The following is a 13,131-nucleotide window of genomic DNA, read 5'->3' on the forward strand; positions in this document are numbered from 1 at the left end:
ATTGATGGACTCAAGTGTGGCAGCGGTAGTGAGGTTGGCCCACGATCGGACATTGTTTCGTTCTGCTGTGCATGGGGTCGCTATGAGTTGGTTCCAACTAGATGGCACCTGACAAAAACAACAACCCTCATCAAAAGACTTAACCAAAGGAATAAAAAGAGTACCTACAAATAGGGGAGAAAATTTTGTCAACTACATATCTAACAAGGGTCTAATCCTGGTGTGGCACTGTGGACCAATGTGCTGGACTGTAAAGCCATTTGAACTACAAAGTCCTCCTCGGAAACCCTATACAAGGTCGCTATGGGTCGGAATCGACTTAACAACAACAAATGAGTCAGAACTGACACAACAGCACTTAACAACAACAATCTTTAAAACAGAGAAATAACTCCAACACCTAAACCATAAAAAGACAAACAATCCAATAAACAATCAGCAAAGGGCATTAGTAGGCACTTCATCAAAGAAGACATTCAAGCAGCTAGCAAACCAATGAAAAGATGCTTATGATCATTAGCCATTAACAAACTACAATGGAGACAATTCTGACTCATAGTGACGCAACTGTTATTGTTAAGTATTGTTAAGTCAGTTCTAACTCACAGTAACCCTGTACAGGGTTTCTGAGGAACTGATGGTGGATATGAACCATAGCCCTTTTGGTTAGTAGTCCAGTGCTTACCCTACAGCACCTTACCAGGGCTCCAATGTTGTTGTTAAGTGATGTCAAATCAGTTCCAAATCATAGTGACCCTGTGAAGGGTTTCCAAGGAGCGGCTGGTAGGTTTGAACCACCAATCTTGTGGTGTGCAATCCAGTGCTTATCCCATAACACCACACTAAGACACCAATTGTTGTTGTTATGTGCCGTGGAGTCGGTTCCAACTCATAGCGACCCTATACTGGGTTTCTGAGGCTGTAAATCTTTACGGGAGCAGAAAGCCTCATCTTTCTCCCATGAAACAGCTGGTAGTTTCGAACTGCTGACCAATAGAGAGATGCAAAACAAAACTACAATGAGATACCATGTCACCCCCAGCAAAAGTAACACTGATTTAAAAAACAGAAAACAATAATTGCTGGTGAGGTTGTAGGGAGATTGGAACTCTTAAGCACTGCCGGTAAGGTTGTAATATGGTACTGTCACTATGGAAAAGTTTGACACAACCTTAAAAACTAGAAATAAAACACTAGATGATCCAGTAACCCAACACACCCATCTTTACTGCAGCATTATTTGTAATAACAACCTAAGTGTCCATAATGGATGAATGGATAAACAAAATGTAATACATATATACAACAGAATACAACACACGATAAAGAATAATTGAGTGGGAGGGGGACAGAGGAAAAGTCACTAGACAATGTTGTTGTTTAAGCAGGTAGTGGTTACGAACTGGGCTGCGAACCTTAAGGTCAGCAGTTCGAAACTACCAGCCGCTCCGCGGGAGAAAGATGAGGCTTTCTACTCCCGTAAAGATTTACACCCTCGGAAACCCTGTACAGGGTCGCTATGGGTCGGAACCGACTCGATGGCACTTAACAACAACAAGTACCGTGGAGTCAGTTCCAATTCATAGTGATGGTCTCCCTCATCTGGATGATGTCTCTGTCCTGTTTAAGCCTTAATAAAGGAATCTCTATAAAATACATTTGAATTTGAGGTACTCTCTCCCCTACTACGGAGTCCTGGCATTGGGGGTTGATGCACAGGACTGCAAATCCATTTGAACTGCAAAGTCGATAGTTCAATCTCAACAGTTTCTCCTCAGAAATCCTATACAGGGTTGCTAGGGTCAGAAATGACTCCAAGGTATTTAACAACAATTCCCCTACAACAAACATATGCAAAATCCATTACATTCATTTGAAAGAAGAACAATGAAATTTCATCAGCCATGCCTGTTCCCTCAGTCTCACTTCCTGGGCACTTCTCATAGACTCACTTTCATACAATGAGTCTAATCTTAGTGGCTCATGTGCAATTTTTATACCACACGGCCTATAGACACGAACTTCCATGATCATCTGTTGTTCAACTGATCCAAAGCAAAAGGAATCACAAGTAGTGAGCACTGTATTAATAGCTGATTATGGTAGTTTCCTGAGCCCTGGGCTGTGGCACTGTGGATTAATGCACTGGGCTGCTAAGTCAGTTTGAAACTCAACATTAGCAGTTCAAGCTCACCAGGCTGCTCCTCGGAAACCCTACACAGGGTCACTATGGGTTGGAACTGACTCGACAGCACTTAAGAACAACAACAACATGGCAGTTTCCATGGCAGAGCCTTTCTAAAGGGTTTGTAAATCTAATTGTGACCAGTGTACTAAAGTTTAAATTCTAAAGTACTTGATTTGTAGAAGATTTAAAGTCTACAGTGGAGACCCTAACTCCATTTTGAGTCTTTATAAAAATTTAGAATCCACTTCAGTTCTTCCTGATCATTAAGCAGCAATGTAGCCATGAAAAATCCCAGAAAGCAGGGAGAAGCAGTTTTGCCCTCAGGAAGAGTGTGTTTTGAAGCAGATTGGAACTCCTGACAAACCCTAGGAGGGGCAGGTTTGCCTTCAGGCTTGCAGGGAGAACTGGGAAACTTGCCTGGACATGTCCTTAACAATTTACCAAAAACAGCACCATATTATCTATTGCTGTTGTTAAGTGCCTTCTAGTCAGTTCTGTGAAATAAATCACTGGACCACAAGGTCGATAGTTCAAATTCACCAACTGATCCTCTCTGAAACCCTATACAGGGTCGCTAAGAGTTGGAACTGACTCAACAGCACTTAACAAGAAGTTAGTTGTAACTCACAGTGACCCTGCATAGAGTTTCCCAGAAACAGGGGGGCTCTGAACAACCAATCTTGAGTTAACAGTCCAATACTTACCCTATAGAACCATTATCAGTTATCTAGTCAAAGGAGCTCTGGTAGCATAGTGGTTACGAATCAGGCTTCGAGCCACAAGGTCAGCAGTTCGAAACTACCAGCTGTTCCGCGGGAGAAAGATGAGGCTTTCTGCTCCCGTAAAGGTTTACAGCATCAGAAACCCTGTACAGGGTCACTATGAGTTGGGACCAACTCCACGACACATAATAGTCAAGTTAAAAGTTGGGGTCCTGATGACTATGCCTCAAGGCCACATGGTCATGAGTCAGATTCTGACCAGCATGCAAACTTGAGTCAGATTCTGACCAGCATGCAGAACCAATCCAATAATCTTTTTAAATCTGCAACTGTGTACATATCACAATCACGTTCCCTTCACATTTCTATAATCCCACCTATCACAGTGACTAATTGATCTGCCAAAAATGATCTAGTGTTGCTTTTCTTTGTCCCATAATCACATACGAAGTCCAGGTGTGGTGCTGTAAAATAAGTACTAGAATGTTAACAGCAAGGTTGGTGGTTCAAACCCACCAGCCACACCTCAGAAATACTATACAGGGCTGCACCAAGTCACTGGCACTTAACAGCAATGTTATATAATGAACTCTATGGAGTACTGGTTCCTCAGATGATCTCTATAATCAGGTGGAATATATTCAAGGTCATATTTTGGCTCTCGCGGACTTGTTTTCATTTTCTTCAGCTTCAGTTTGAATTCGCATATGAGCAATTGATGGTCTGTTCCACAATCTGCACCTGGTCTTGTTTTCACTGATGGTATGGAGCTTTTCCATCGTCTCTTTCTGCAGATGAATACATTTGATTCCTATGTATTCCATCTGGTAAGGTCCATGTGTATAGTTGTCTCGTATGCTATCTAAAGAAGGTATTTGAAATGAACAAGTCATTGATTTTGCAGAATTCTATCATGAAATCTCCAGCATCACTTCTATCATATTTTAGAAATATTTTCCAACTACTGATCCTTCCTCTTAGCTCCCAACCTTTGCATTCCAATCACCACTAATGATCAATACATCTTGATTGCATGTTTGATTAATTTCAGATTGAAGACGTTGGTACATTCTTCTATTTCATCCTCAATGGCTTTAGTGCTTGGTGCATAAATTTGAATAATTGTGGTATTAACTGGACTTCGTTGTTGCTGTTGTTGTTAGGTGCCATCGAGTCACTACTGACTCATAACGACCCTATGCACAAAGAACGAAACACTACCCAGTCCTGGGCCAACGTCACTATTGTTGTCACACTTCAGTCCAACGATGCTGGTACCTGGCCAATCCATCTCGTTTGAGGTCTTCCTCTTTTTCTCTGATCCTCCATCTTACCAAATATGATATCCTTCTCCAGCAACTGGTCCCTCCTGACAATATGTCCAAACTATAAGAGACGAAGTTTGGCTATCCTGGCCTCCAAGGAACACTCTGGCTGCACTTCTTCCAACACAGATCTGTTGTTCTTTTGGCAGATAATGGCACTTTCAATATTCTCCTCCAACACCACAACTCAAATGTGTCAATTCTTCTACAGTCTTCCTTATTTACTGTCCAGCTTTTGCATGCATATGATATTGAAAACATAGGGTCGCTATGAGTCGGTACCAACTCGATGGCACCTACCAACAACAACAAAATGGAGTACTGGTACGGTGCTGTAGGATAAGCACTGGACTGTAAAATTGGTTTTAATTGTAAGGTCAGTGGTTCAAACTCACCAGCTGCACCTCGGAAACCCTATATAGTTGGACAATAGATAAACAAAACCATAGCGAATTGGTGTATTTGAGTTATGGTGTTGGAGGAAAATATTAAAATTACCATCCACTGCCAAGAGAACAAACAAATCTGTTGGAAGAAGTACAGCCAGAATGCTCCTTAGAAGCCAGGATGACCAGACTGTCATACTTTGAATATATTTTCAAAAGGAACCAGTCCCTGGAGAAGGACAACATGCTCGATAAAGTGGAAGATCAGTGAAGAAGAGGAAGACCCCCAACCAGAGGGACTGCCACAATGGCAGTAGCAATGGGTTTAAACATAGCAGTGATGATGAGGTGGGCACAGGACCAAACAGTGTTTCATTCCATTGTGTATAACGTTGCTATGAGTCGGTACCAACTCGAAGGCACCTAACAATGACAACAAGTTAGAACCGACTTGACGGCACTTAACAATAATAACAACATGGTTCTAAGTCAGTGGACTCCATTCCGGCCACTGTGTGGAGTTGTAGGGTAAGAACTGGACTACTAACCACAAAATTGGCAGTTCAAACCCACCAGCCACTGCTCAGAAACCTTATACAGGGTTCCTGTGACTAGGAACTGACTAGACAGAACAACAACAACTGTGTACATGTTGATGCTTTTCCTCATTCCAGGATGATTGTCTTTGTGTTGCCCTTGTCTTGTCAAAGCTTAATAAAAGGATATGTTTGAGTCTAGGGTCATTTTTCCCCAAGCCCACCATGCACTTTATTTCACCAGAGACTGATGTGGGATGCATTCCACTGTAACTGCTTTCCATAAATCCATACTTGTTCTTCTGTGGATGCCAGGTGTGTACAGGTGCTCATGAACATAAGCACCTGCTCAAAGATGGTGTGCGTGCATGCTGGCATCAAATCAATGCTTCCTCTTTCTCTCTGCAGATACTCATTCACTGAGGAACAAGCACATTGGGGAAAGGTAAACAACCCATGGGCTTTCAAAGGGCATTAGTGGAGGCAAAAGAACAAAGCGGCTTCAAAAAATTGGTGGGCAAATTCTATTATCTTTGCATCCCACTGTTTCATACCTATTTTGAAGCCCCCTTTTATGTACCTCCTTTAAATCTTTAGAATTGTATTCTTAAAATAAATAGTTAGAAGTTTGCTAAGCACGTTCATTTATGTAATAAGCCTTATAGAAAACCACAGAAGCACTCACCTGTGGTATGGTATGACTTTGGCTTCAGTAATGTCAACATTTACTCCAAACACCTGAAATTCTTTTAATAAAAATAAGGTCTTTTATTCCATAAATAAAGCTAGGGCATAACATCAAAATGTTTTTGAGAAACGGATGAATGTCTGAAGTCTTCACTGTCTTTCTTAAGGGTGATTTTGATTAAACAAAAGGTTGTTGTTGTTGTTGTTGTTATTAAGTGCCATGAAGTCAGTTCCAACCCACAGCGACCCTGGATAGGGTTTCTTAGCAGTCACTGGAGAGCTAGAACTACAAAGCTGTGGTTCAAACCAACTATGCAGCGCAGCACATTAACCCACAGGGCCACACCAGGACAGCACAAAGGCCAGACTGGAGGCTGCAGACATGTAAGGGAAGAGAAAAAAGGCTGTTAGTAGGAGATTGGAATAAACACATTGCAACCATTATGGAGGTCTGCCCATAATAAGGTTGTTTTTGTTGCTGTTACATACCATCAAGTCAGTTCAAACTCATAGCGACCCTGTATAAGATTTCTAAGGAGAGGCTCTTGGGCTTGAACTGCTGACCCTGCAGTTAAGAGTCCAGTGCTTATCCTACAGCACCACACCAGGATACCTCATAAGAACATATTAAGGGAGAAACACTATAATTTTGATGTCCCAAATCACTCCTCCTGTCTCCCCTCAAAAAGAAGTGAGGAAGACATCTTACCTATAGCAAACTCCATGAAAATTTTTCATTCTGTTATACACAGAAATGATTCTAGGACACCAAACAACATCGTCATCATCTATTCTTAAATAAAGCCCAGCCATTTTAAAAAGCTATACCCAGCATTTACCATATTGAGAGTGACGCTGATCTCCGGCTCACCCACCAGCAAGATACATTCACCAGCATTTAACATGGAGAGTTGTCATGATAGCTGCTTAATAGGTTCTAAATCTTTTATCAATCACCTTTTGCCAAAATATAATTAGTTACTATAATTTTACAAGACACAATATATGCAATTTGAGATTGCTCGTGCTCAAAGCACTGACCTAGTCAAATTTAATACTATTTTAAGAACATTGAAAGCCACACAATTTCTCTATTTTATGATCTTAGGTAGGAATAAAAAATCCTGTCACGTATTTAGAGCCAAAATTGAATCTGCTCTTCCAAGTGAGGAATAATTATCATTACCTGAAGCAGATGTGCTAGGTAATCAAAAGTCTTCCCCCTTCAGGAGAGATGAGCCCTGAACCTAGAGAAAACCTGCAGGAATGAAGATCCTGATAGGAAACTTATGTTTTTTTTTTTCAGGGTAGAGTCCTGGTGTGGAGCTGTAGGATAAGCACTGGACTGCAAGGTCAGTGGTTCAAACTCACCAGTCACTCCTCAGAAACCCTACACAGGATCGGTATGAGTCAGAACTGACTGAACAGCACATAACAACAACAGAAAGAAATATTTAAAAGGATCTCATAACAAATTAGAAGATTCAGCATGAATGTATGCTACTTAATTTTGAGTAAAAACACAGAGAAGTAATTAGAAACAATTTAATATCCATAGTCAACAATGTTCTACATCCTACGTTTGTGAGTAGTGACCATCTGAGGTGCAACTATTGGTCTCTCCTTGTGTGGAGGAAAGAATGATGAAAATTGATGCTTTGAATCAATTAGTCCAATGGACTAATGGAACACATGAGCATCAGTCACCATGACCCTGAAACCAGAAGAACTAGATGGTGCCCAACTACCACAACTACCAACTATTTTAACAAGAATCACATTAGAAGGTCCTGGAAAAAGTGGACCATATTTATTCAACCTGTATGCTGAACAAATCATCCGAAAAGCTGGGTTCTATGAAGAAAAACATGGCATCAGGATTGGGGGAAGAAAATGTGGAACAAACTTAAAATAAAAATGTTAAAGACCTGGCTTATTGGGCATAAAGAGACCAGGGAAACCTGAAACTATGGCCCTCAGTGAGCTTTCAGGTCTGGAACAGAATTCACCCTTGTGGCTCAATTGTCAACTAAGCACTAGAGAGGTATCTAGTGGGGACAATTACACTAGTGAGGTATGCGTACCATGGAGTGGTCAACCATCCAAACTCAAAAGGGCAACCTTTACCTAAAAACAAAATGCAGAAGAATTGGGAAAGAAAGAGGAAAGGAAACAAGAATCACAGGGAGGAAGTGGGATACATGATGTTACACAGAGAGGACAGTTATCTGAAATGAAGTGAAGTATATGATTTGTTGAATATAAAACTGATGATCTGCTCTGTAAACAAGAAAAAGATTTTTTAACAAAAAGACGATTTAGCATCATTGAGAATGTATCGGCTGCTTTTAAGTGCTGTGCTGACTCACAGCTACCCTGTATAGGATTGCCAAGGAGCAACTGGTAGGTTTCAACCACTGACCGTTTAGTTTTGCAATCCAGTGCTTATACTACAGCACCACACCAGGACTCCCAGAAAATATACCTACTTATCTATATGTAAATATAATGCTTCCTCCCCTCGCACTTGTTCAATAAAACTATAACTTTATTAAAATAATATATCCTTTTTGGTTAAAATATCACTTAGCTGTTATAACTTTATTCATATTTTCTGTTAAAATAACTATGAAGATTGACAGGAAATGGCCATACATGTTAACTTTTTCTCAACTATAATGCTACTGGGCTCCTGGTTAGGTGCTATAGGATAAGCAATGGATTGCTAACCAAAGCACTGGCGGTTCAAACCCACCATCTGTTCCTCAGAAATTATACAGGGTCACTATGAGTCAGAACCAACTTGATGGCACTTAACAACAACAACATAATGTTACTAGTTGGAAATCCTTTGACCAGGAGATAAATTTGTGGGAAAATGTTTGAATGTGTCAATTAGTAGGGACTAAAAGTTAAATTCTCAGAGAATAGTATCAAAATGAAGGAGGGGAAAAAAGGATTATTTTCAGATAAGTTTTAAGGTACACACTATGAAATTTTTGGAGAACAGATAAGTAACTATTACAGAATCTGTTACAAAGCACAGAAAGACTGAAATATCCACAATTAATTTTACGATGCTGGCATAACCCTAATAGCAAAGGGACAGGAGAAGAAACATATATCACATTCACCCACCGCACATCAATCAGCTCCAGACCATTCTGATACTTCATTGGGGTGGGAGCCAATACACATCAACAATCCTTAACAAATCCCTTGCCCAAAACTCGACATGCCAGCTGTGTTTCAGGCTTCTAATTTTTTTAGATTTCTGAAAGGCAATGCTAGGCATATCCCATATGTTACACACAATCTCTGAGAGTCTGGGGCAGCTGTAATATTCTTGTAGCAAAAAATCATGCATATTTACACCAAGAATGATAAAGATACAGGGTTCAAACGTAACACCAATTGTGAGGATGACGCAGGATGAAGCAGTGTTTTACTCTGGTGTATATGAGTCAGAACTGACTCAACAGCACCTAAAACCACCACATGGTAAAGACAATCAATTGTCTCACATCAGATCCTGTTCCTTCTTTTAAATATATTCAAGTGAGATCAGATTTTACTATCAAATGATCTTTGGGAGGGTGGAGAGAGACGGTGAAGCCAACTGAGTTTTCAGAATTGTTTTGAATGTTATAATTGTAGATAAAGGCTTAGTGACCTGTTATAGAACTTTCTGTGAATATAATGAAACCAAACTAAAGCCATTGCTACCAAATCAATTCCAACTCATGGTGAATTTATAGGACAGAGTAGAACCCCCGACATTGGGTTTCGGTTAATCTTTACTGAAGCAGACTCCTGCATCTTTCTCATATGGAGAGGCTGACATTTCAGTTAGCAGATGAGCACTAAACACTGTGCTACCAGGGTTCCTTAAATAATGACTGATTGGATTTCTACTCTAAGAGATATTGTACTTAGCATGTATTATTTCTATCTCTTTCAACCACCTTGCAGGTTTTACAAATGGGGTCCAGAGGGGTTAGTGACTTGCTGAAAGCCAAACAGCAAGTTATTCAAAGAACCAGGATGTGAACCAAGATCTGTACATACCCTCATGCACCATGCTATTGTGTCAGGTTCTTGGATGAAAGCTACAAAAAAGCAACTCTAATAAGTCTAAGCAAAAAAAGTAATTCTCTGAAAGTATACCGATAGCTCACAGAATGAATGAGAAACCTTGGAGAACTATAATGCTTAATTTAATGTGTCAAGAGTAGTACGCTTGTTTGACCAAATATTAGACTAGTGACTTTAACAAGGAGCTCTGGTAGCATACTGGTTACGAGTTGGGCTGCCAACCTCAAGGTTAGCAGTTCGAAACTACCAGCGGTTTTGCAGGAGAAAGATGAGGCGTTCTGCTCCTGCAAAGATTTACAGCCTCAGAAACCCTGTGCAGGGTCACTATGAATCGGAACCGACTCCACGATACTTAACAATAACAACAATCTAAATCATAATATAATTACCTTACATAATCTATTTTCTTTTCTTTTACTCCATCAGTCCACTGAAATGAGAGTTTCTCCACACTGGGTTCTGCTTTCAAAATAGTAATAGATACTTAGGCAAGACTTACTTCTTGCATTCTTCTCCTCAGAAGAACAGATCTTGGGATGTAAGTCTGCTGGAATCTCCAGCCAATATTTATCTCTGTATCTATTTAACTGGTTCTGTTTCTCTAGAGAATTCTAAGACAAGACTATGCACCCAAAATGAACAAAAGTGAAAGAAAGCCACGCCCTTAGAAACCATGACTAGGGTCAGATCCCAAGGTTAGGAGGTTCTCACTGGCATCAAGACCACTGCAGCCCTAAAATTGCAGGGCACACATCTCTGCTGCAGCTGATTCTCAGCTACCAGAGAGAGCCACGAAAACTTTCTTAGTTGAGCCTTCATCTTTGCATTAGTCAAAGTACTGAGTACTTTGGTTAAGCTTCCACCACATGCTCACAATATGAGAAAGGAAGTGTGTCCCACCAGCTCCTCCAGAAGTATAGTATCAGGAGACTGGGCAATCTCCCCTCATAGGAGAGATGACAAATACCTACTGAACCCATTTAAATTATGTTTGCAAATCATTTTGAATAGCATCCAACAAGGTAGCTTTCTCCAGAAATAAAAGACTTTTTTTAATTTTAAGAAAATTCTAATTTGATATTTCATATCAATTACTCAAATTTTAAAAACCAAAAGAATAACTCAATTAACCCTAAAAAACAATGTTATTTGATATGATTTAACAACATTCTTGAGTGTTAAATCTTTAGTACATTATAAAGATAAATCTCTTTCCTTAACTGGATACTCTTTAACTCTATCTTTTAACTCTTTTGAACCACAAGATTGATGGTTCAAGTTCACCAGCTGCTTCTTGAAAACCCTATACAGGGTCGCTATGGATAGGAGTCAATTCAACAACACTTAACAACAACAATATTCCTTAACTCAATCTGTTGTTGTTAAGTGCTGTTGAGTCGGTTCCAACTTACAGTGACATTCCATAGGGTTTCCAATGAGCAGTTGCTGAGTTTGGACCACTGACCAAAATGGTTAGCAATCCAGTGCTTATCCTACAATGCCACAAGGAGTAACAACAAAATTCTGGGAAGACAGTAGCATAAACAGACTACCACAAATACAACAAGAAATATAACAAGGAAAAGGTACATGGCAACTCAGAAGATTTGATAGGAACCTTAGGTGGGCACTGAATTTATGTTAATGGGGGTGGAACAGCTCATAAAAGAAGAGTAAGAACAGTTGCATAACTAGAAGATGTCACTCAACTGTACAAGCAGAAACTGTTAATAAATAAAAAGAACCACTACAAAAGGCATTTCAATTACTCATTACCATTTCTTCACATCATTCGAAACTTCTAGCCAATGATAGTTTAATAAGAAAGGATTCAACTGCCAAAAACTGGAAAGGAAACTTGACAATACATGGCAGATGACAGAACTGTATACTTGTAATGAGGACAAGTGCTTCAAGCCCTCTTCACTTTCAACAAGCAAGGTAGTGTCATCTGCATATCACAGGTTATTAATGAGTCTTCTTCTAATTCTGATGTCATATTTTTCTTCATATAGTTTGAGCTTCCTGGAGTATGTGCTCAGCATTCAAATTGAATAAGCATATAAACCCTGATACACTCCTTTCCTGATTTTAAACCATGCAGAATCTATCACCTTGTTCTGTATGAATCACTGCCTCCTGATCTATGTACAGGTTCCACATAAGCACAATGAAGTGTCGTGGAATCCCCATTCTTTGCAATATTATCCATAGTTTGTAATAAGCTACACTGTTCAATGCCTTTGCATAGTCGGTAAAACATAAGTAAACATTATTTCTGATATTCTCTACTTTCAGCCAAAATTCTTAAGACATAAAGAATAAAATCCCTCATTCTACATTCTCTTCTGAATCCAACTTGAATTTCTGAAAGTTCCCTGTCAATGTACTGCTGAAACTGTTTTTTACATTATATTTAGCAAAATTTTACTTGTGTGTTAATGATGTGATTAATAGATATTAATGATATTATTCAATAAGTTCTCTATTCTTTTGGATCACCTTTCTTTTTAATGGGCACAAATATGGATCTCTTCCAGTCAGTTAGCCAGGTAGCTGTCTTCCAAACTTCTTGCCATAGTCAAGTGAATACATCCTATTGAAACATCTCAATTGGTATTCCTTCAGTTCCTAGAACCTCGTTTTCTGCCATGTCTTCAGTGCAGCTGAGGCATCTTCCTTCAGAATTATCACTTCTTGATCATATGCTACTTCTTAAATGATTGAACATCAACCAATTCTTTTTGTTACAGTGACTCTTCATTTCTTCTATCTTTTTTGATGTTTTGTACATTATTTAATTTTTGTCTGCAGAATCCTTCAATTTATTACAACACAGAGCTTAGATTACTTCTTCAATTCTTTCAGTTTGAGAAATGCTAAGTATGGTTTTCCCTTTTGGTTTTCTAACTCCAGTTCTACGCATATTTGATTATGATATTTTGTCTTCTCAAGACACTCTTAGAAGTCTTTTGTCCAGCTCTTTTACGTTCTCATTTCTCCCATTCACTTTAGCAACTCTATGTTCAAGAGCAACTTTAAGAGTCTCTTCTGAAAAAGAACAAACAAGATGGCGGATCAGGTGGACGTGCAGTAATGACCTCCGTCAGCAACACACAGAATACAGGACCAAGCAGGCTCAGGTGATGGTCCCAGAACTCTGAACCACATTGTTGTTGTTGTTGTTGTTGT

The 13,131-nt window shown here is 39.5% G+C and overlaps 1 protein-coding gene across 1 annotated transcript in view; it reads right to left on the reverse strand.

Annotated features, from left to right (window-relative positions):
• EPB41L4A (erythrocyte membrane protein band 4.1 like 4A) overlaps nucleotides 1-13,131 on the reverse strand; it is a 376,777-nt gene that overhangs the window by 306,010 nt on the left and 57,636 nt on the right. The window lies entirely within an intron of this gene.

Source organism: Chrysochloris asiatica, unplaced genomic scaffold (assembly GCF_000296735.1).
Source record: "Chrysochloris asiatica unplaced genomic scaffold, ChrAsi1.0 scaffold00330, whole genome shotgun sequence".
Lineage (NCBI taxonomy): Eukaryota > Metazoa > Chordata > Mammalia > Afrosoricida > Chrysochloridae > Chrysochloris > Chrysochloris asiatica.